Here is a 6,463-nt window from a genome sequence, read left to right on the forward strand (position 1 = left end):
TGAAGAGTTAAAGAGGGTGTGGCATGAGAGAGAGAGAGAGAGAGAAATGGGGCGTGAATTAGATATAGAGAGAGAACATGAGATTTTCTTCTAGGGTTGTAAGAGTAGAGGGAAGGTGAGAGACTTCTTCTTCATTACACTTCTAAGAGAGAATTGGGAGTGTCTGCAATGAGAGAAATACTTGGAGAGAACTTCTAGGGATTTTCTTGGGAAGGATTGTGAGATAAGCTGTATTTTTATTTCTTTTGTTTTGTAAACTTATTTTTATATATGAAATTCATGTTTTTTTGTATCATTCTCATGAATTCTGAGTAGTCTTCTTTATCATTCTCCCTACTTTGAGATATGGTTTTGTGAAGAATACATTTTGTCTTCCACGGTTTTAAATGATAATAATTTGTTATGATTTGAACTCCGATATTCATTTACTTTTCGATCTGGACAATTGAAACAATTGAAATGTTTGAGAGACATATGTTCTTAAATGAGATATGATTTCTGCAACATAGGGAGAATCACAATTGATTTCATGGGAGAGTAGGTCATCCATGGGATTGGGTGGGTCATCCATGGGATTCATCCATGGGATTGGGTGCAAATAAATAAGGAAATATACTTTGTTGGATACAAAATTAGAGATTTTAAGGTGAGAGAATATAATCCCCAATTTGATCTAGTTGATTGGAAACTAATGCGAGATTGTTAGCCCTCAGGGGAGGGAGTAGTGAGAGCTCTGGAGTGGCAGTCTTATCCTCCCAGCCTAACCACAGAATTAATGACCAAACTATGGATTAGTCAATGTTCTTTATAGCACTCGGAAGAGGGTAAAGAATAAGATTGCTTCTATTTGTCACAAAACAATTTTTATGTATATTTTCAAATTATTTCAATTTCTTCACAATCCATATACTCATTGTAAAGGAGAATGGTGATTTCTTAAATTTGAACTTTCCGTAACAACAAAAAAATTATTTAATTTTCGTAATTTTACTTTTGAAAGTTTAGTATTTAGTTTAGTTTAAGTTCTGTAGTCTTACATATGCATTTTAATTCACATTCACTTGAGTAGTTAATATTCAAACGCCGTACTTTTCTTTTATTTTTGTTTTTTTTTGTTATAAAATAATTTTCATAATTTACATTAGGATTTTCCAACTTCCCTGTGGGACCGATATCTAGGACTCCATTAGAGCCCTTTATTACAATTTATTACTTGAGTGATACTTATACTTGCATTGATATTAAAGGGGATTTGACAGTTGAATATTTTATACACATCTTTTTTAAAAGATAAATTATTTACATAAAGAGTATTTTTGTTTGGATTATATTGCATATTTATTGTATATTTTTTGTGTGTAATTTTGTAATATTAAAAAATATTTGCAAAATTTACATTAACCATTACTTTAATTGCATTAACCAAATTTACATAATGGTGACGACACCCCCTTTTATGTTTACATAAAAAATTTCTAAGAAAAAAACTTCTTTCAATTGTCTCCACTCCACGCATAAGGGAGTTCCTTCTTTGTGTTTGTCTTGAGTCTGTAAGCTACTAGAGAGACTCTTTGGCTGATTATGTATTGTCTACTCCATGTTTGATCTAGTTTGTTAGCCGACTGTCATCGAGCAGTTAGATCAACTTTCTTTAGAACTAAGCCTCAACTGAATCAAATTTCTTTATAACTAAGTCTCTTTGGTAAAATATCTTTGCTCTGATGTGTTTGTTGAAGTATCGAGATGTTTTCCTTGTAATCTCTTTGGGTCTAAGATCTAAATTGGTTCACCTTTCTTCTGACAGGACAAGAGACAATATTGAGCTCTCAATATTCTCCTCCTGCCACTCTTCTAGGCTCTCCTCATTGAATGATAAGGTTGTGATGGTCGTTTAGCTATGATGGTTATACTCAATTGGTATTACTGCTTCAATTCCATGAGTTAACATGATCAACATTTGTTTAGTCGCTTATGACATTGTCATCTTAATCTCCTAAAGTGCCAACGACGGTAATTATGCCTAGCTTCCCTTGGCCCCTTTAACTTAATCTTAGCATATCTAGTATAAACTTTTTAGTTGCTTCTACCTACCCATTTGTCTGGGGAAGATGGACTGAAGCAAATTTAAAATCAATCCCCTGACTTGTACATAAATCTCTCACGCACTGATCTGAAATCTGTGTCCCATTGTCGGTGATGATAACTAGTGGCAGTCCGTAACAACATATAAGATTTTTCCAGAAGAAGTTTTGCACCACTTTAGTGATGATCCAAATGAATGGTCTAGCTTCAATCTCTTTGAAAAAGTAATCAACCGCTACTAAGAGAATTTTATGTTGACCTTTAGACGGGGTAAAGAAATTAGGATATCTAATCCCCAAGTGGAGAACAACTAGGGGCATGAAATCTGTTGAAGTTTGCAAGATGGCTAATGATGTAAGGGTGCATTATTCTTACACTGCTAATATTTCTTAGAGAATTCTCTAGCATCCTTGAGGAGGGTGGGTCAGAAGAAACTCTGCCTTTGCACCTGATAAGCTAATATTTTTCCTCCGGAGTGGATCTAACTACTATGGAGTGCACCTCCCTATGGAAGTCTTATGCTTCATCTTCCCTTAGGCACCTTACATATACTGAGGTTACTAATCTTCAAAAAAGCTTCCCTTCTATCATTAGATATAACATAGCCTTGATTTTAAAATGAAACGGATGAGTCCCGCTACTCGTCAAGGTAGCCTTTGGACTTTCTTTACATTCCGAGAGGAGGGCATGACTAAGGTTGCCCTTATATTTTCTTGATTAAACTTTAAATTGTCGGTAGTTAACAAAAAGCCAAGTAACTTGCCGGTCAATGCCCTGAAAGTGCATTTCAGAGGGTTCAACTTCATGTTAAATATTTTAAGGGTTTTGAAGGTCTCTCTTAGATCTTCTTTATGTTGTTCAACCACTTTACTTTTTACTAGAACATCATCGACATAAACCTCAACATTCTTTCTTTTTTGATTTGAAAAAGTTACATCCATGAGGCATTGGTAGGTTGCCCTAGCATTTTCTAGCTCAAAAGGCTTTGCATTGAAACAAATAACTCTTTGTGCAAAAATAAAAGAAGTTTTCTCTATGTCAACTAGATACATCTTTATATGGTGGTAGCCTAAGAAGGCATTTAGAAAACTTATTATAGAGTAGCAGACTGTAGCATCAACTAGTATGTCAATTCTTGGCCAGGGATAAGTTTCCTTCAAATAAGTGGCATGAAAGTTAGTGAATTTTTCTCCATTTGTTGTTGGGCTTTCGAGCCATCACTATATTTGAGATCCAAATAAGGTAATGCACCTCTCAGATTTATCCTACCTCTTTCATCTTCTAGACCTCTACTACTATTGGCTCCGCCAAATTTCTTATAGTCGATCAAATTTTTGTAGCCCCGATTGAGTGAAGGGGTTGATATTAAGAAAATGGCTCGCAACATCGATCGGGACTCTAGTAATCTCCGCAGTTGTACAAAAAAATACATCTCAATTCATGTTGAGGGTTTGGATCAACAAGTGCATGTGTCCTTCCTACATCAAAGCATTCATTGTTTATAAAATTTTACTAGGCTCATCCTTGTCAGTTGTGGAAACTTGAAGGTTGGTCTCACTAGTCTCAAGACCCTTCTTTTAGGATTTGAATGTCTTAGCGGCTCGTGATCGACATTAACGACTGCTCAAAGATTGCAGCTTTTGGTTTGCTCTAGCTTCCCTCAAACTATGACTATTTTTCTCTCTTGGAAATTTTACAGTCACATGGTAGGTGGGAGCCACTGCTTGTTAGCTATTCAACAATGGTTGGTCAAAAATCACGTTATAAGTCGGTGGGGACTCCACCACTAGAAAACCCTCTATGTTGGTGAATTTTTTCTCTTTCTAATTCCACAATATGACCAAAGTGATTACACCTAAGGCTTCTTTATTTTTGCTGGAGAAGTGGAACAAGAGGTCATCTTGAGTTGCCAATCGATTGGCTTTAAGTCTCAATCTGTCGAGCATCATTTTGAAGAGGATGTTCGCCAAAATTTTGTTTTCTATCGGATGCTACCCATCTATGTAGTTGTTGGTGAGTTTGTCAGCACTATTTTTGGGTGTGGAAGGGGAATTGTTCAAATTTGGAGCATTTTGTTGTAGAGTCCAAAGGAGGAAGAACTCGGGGATGTCATAGGTTTGGAGGAGAACCTCAGTGACTTCTCAGTCTATCCTATTGTTTGGCTTTATTGTAGAGGAGAAATTATTTGAATGTTTTATCTTGTAAATTTTATTTGTTTAGGGCTTACATTTGTGTTAAACGATCACACAAATAGCCTATAAGATGTGAGGGTTTAGATAAGATGTGAGGGTTTAAGATGTGAGGGTTTAGGTAGTAACGGACGACAACCTCTAAATCCTATAACGAGTTAAGGCTTATAATGTATAGCAGAGCTAAACAAAGGCCTAAAAATGAGTTAAGAATTTATGTTGCACTAGACAGACAACCTTGAAATCTTATGGATTGGTTGTTTAATTCTAAGGAAGGAATGGTTTAGCTGATGAAGACATATTTTGTTGTTGAATATGGTTGTGCTACTCACAATGCTAGCTCCAAGCTCCTCGTTGTGAAGAGTTTAAGTTTTCTTATGTGTGAGGTTATCATGTCAAATCAGATGGCCCTATAGTTATGGCTATTAAAATGTTATGAGACATATTAAAGTTGATTAGAGCGACATCGATTAGGATCCTACGGTTCCCTCATTCTAGTATTACTATTTTCTATTAGATTCACTTAGTCAAAATTAATTTACTAAACTCAACTTAATGAGTTCCATTCATTTAAACTGTGGGAAGTCTCATTAGTTACCGTAGGTTACCTCCTCCGAGGAATTCCCGATCATCTGATATAAACGTATTAAATTATTTGCAATTTTTGTTTTATGAGATTTGTGATTAAATTTTGAGTTGTCTTATATTTTGAATATTATGGCGGGGGGGGGGTGGGTGTTTATCTTGGTTGGTTTTAGTATTGGTTTTAATTTTGGGCTTTGCTGCTATCCTAGCAGTTTTGATTTTCATGCAGGGTGACATCATTGTTTAACATGGAAGTTTGTATTTTTGTTCATACATGCAGGTGAGTAAGTACAGTTACGTACTGGAAAGTAAAGTACGGGAAACTAGAATGTAGGTAAAATAAATTACAATAAAAGTGTACCTGGATGGTCTTCCCGTCATCTTCAACTGAAACTCAAAATGCATGCAAGAGTATTTATATATTAAAAGCACTTTATGTAAAGCAGGTAAATAAGGTTCTAGTGATCTACTAAATCCTTAATCATATCTTAGTGAGCCCTCATTAATTCGATTAAGGATTATTTCATTAAGCAAAACATACTAAGTTTAGTAGACCTCCGAGGTATCCAAAAGGTCAGAAGAAAGAAGCAGATCCATGCTTCCCTCTCACTGCCTGGTGACAAACCTCGAGCTCATTTAAACTTATTATATTTCCTAATAATTCATCCTATGAATACCTCCAATGCCCAGTGAATATTTACATTTCAGTTATCCCTAAGAGTAAAGTTATTATCATTTATCATTTAATTTGAGAATTATGTGTGTCTTCACCCACATAATTAATGTTATTAAGGCACTTAGCCGAATTGTGTTATTAAGACCCTTAAAGGGGCAAGTTAATGTTTTTAAGACACTTAGCCAAATTTAGTTTTAACTTGGGCTTGTAGTATTTTAAAGGTGATCAAATTTTAGTTACATTCACTTTTCTAATCTTCATTTAACCAAATTTGATTTAGCTTAGGTCACTACTAAGTCTTTAAGACCTTGGTGGATATATTAGTAATTTTTGAAAGAAATTGAATTTTAAGTGATAATAAGTCATTATAAAAACATTTGAATGTCATTTAAACACCAAATAGGGGTATTAAATTAGTGAGTTATTAACATCCAAAATCATACCCCTAAGTCTAGGATCATTTAATTTAATAGTCTTCCAAATTTTAATAGTTTAGGAATTTGCAAATTTATCCTTTAATTAAAAAAAATGAGATTGGTTTCTACCAATTAATTCCTTATGTTTCAATCATCTGAATTTGTTAATTAAGATCAAAGATTTTTCATTTCCCCTTCTTGAATCAAGCCTAAATGTTGATTAAGACTAAATTTTCAAAATTATACATTTGCCCCTCAGGTTCTATCACTTCATAATTCATCAAATTTAATTCAAATGACTTTGGAATTTTTATCCTACCTCAATCATGAGTCAATTAATACAATTAGAGGATAAAATGTGATTTTTCAAAATTTAATTTATTTTATATGATTTTTTACACACAAAAAATAGGATTTTTCAAAGAAAATTCAATAACTTGACCTAGGCAAAGGTTAATCACTTAAAATTTCTTTTGGAGGTACAAACCAACCATAGAACCACTTGGACCAAATTT

This window comes from Phalaenopsis equestris, unplaced genomic scaffold (genome assembly GCF_001263595.1).
Source record: "Phalaenopsis equestris unplaced genomic scaffold, ASM126359v1 Scaffold000317, whole genome shotgun sequence".
Lineage (NCBI taxonomy): Eukaryota > Viridiplantae > Streptophyta > Magnoliopsida > Asparagales > Orchidaceae > Phalaenopsis > Phalaenopsis equestris.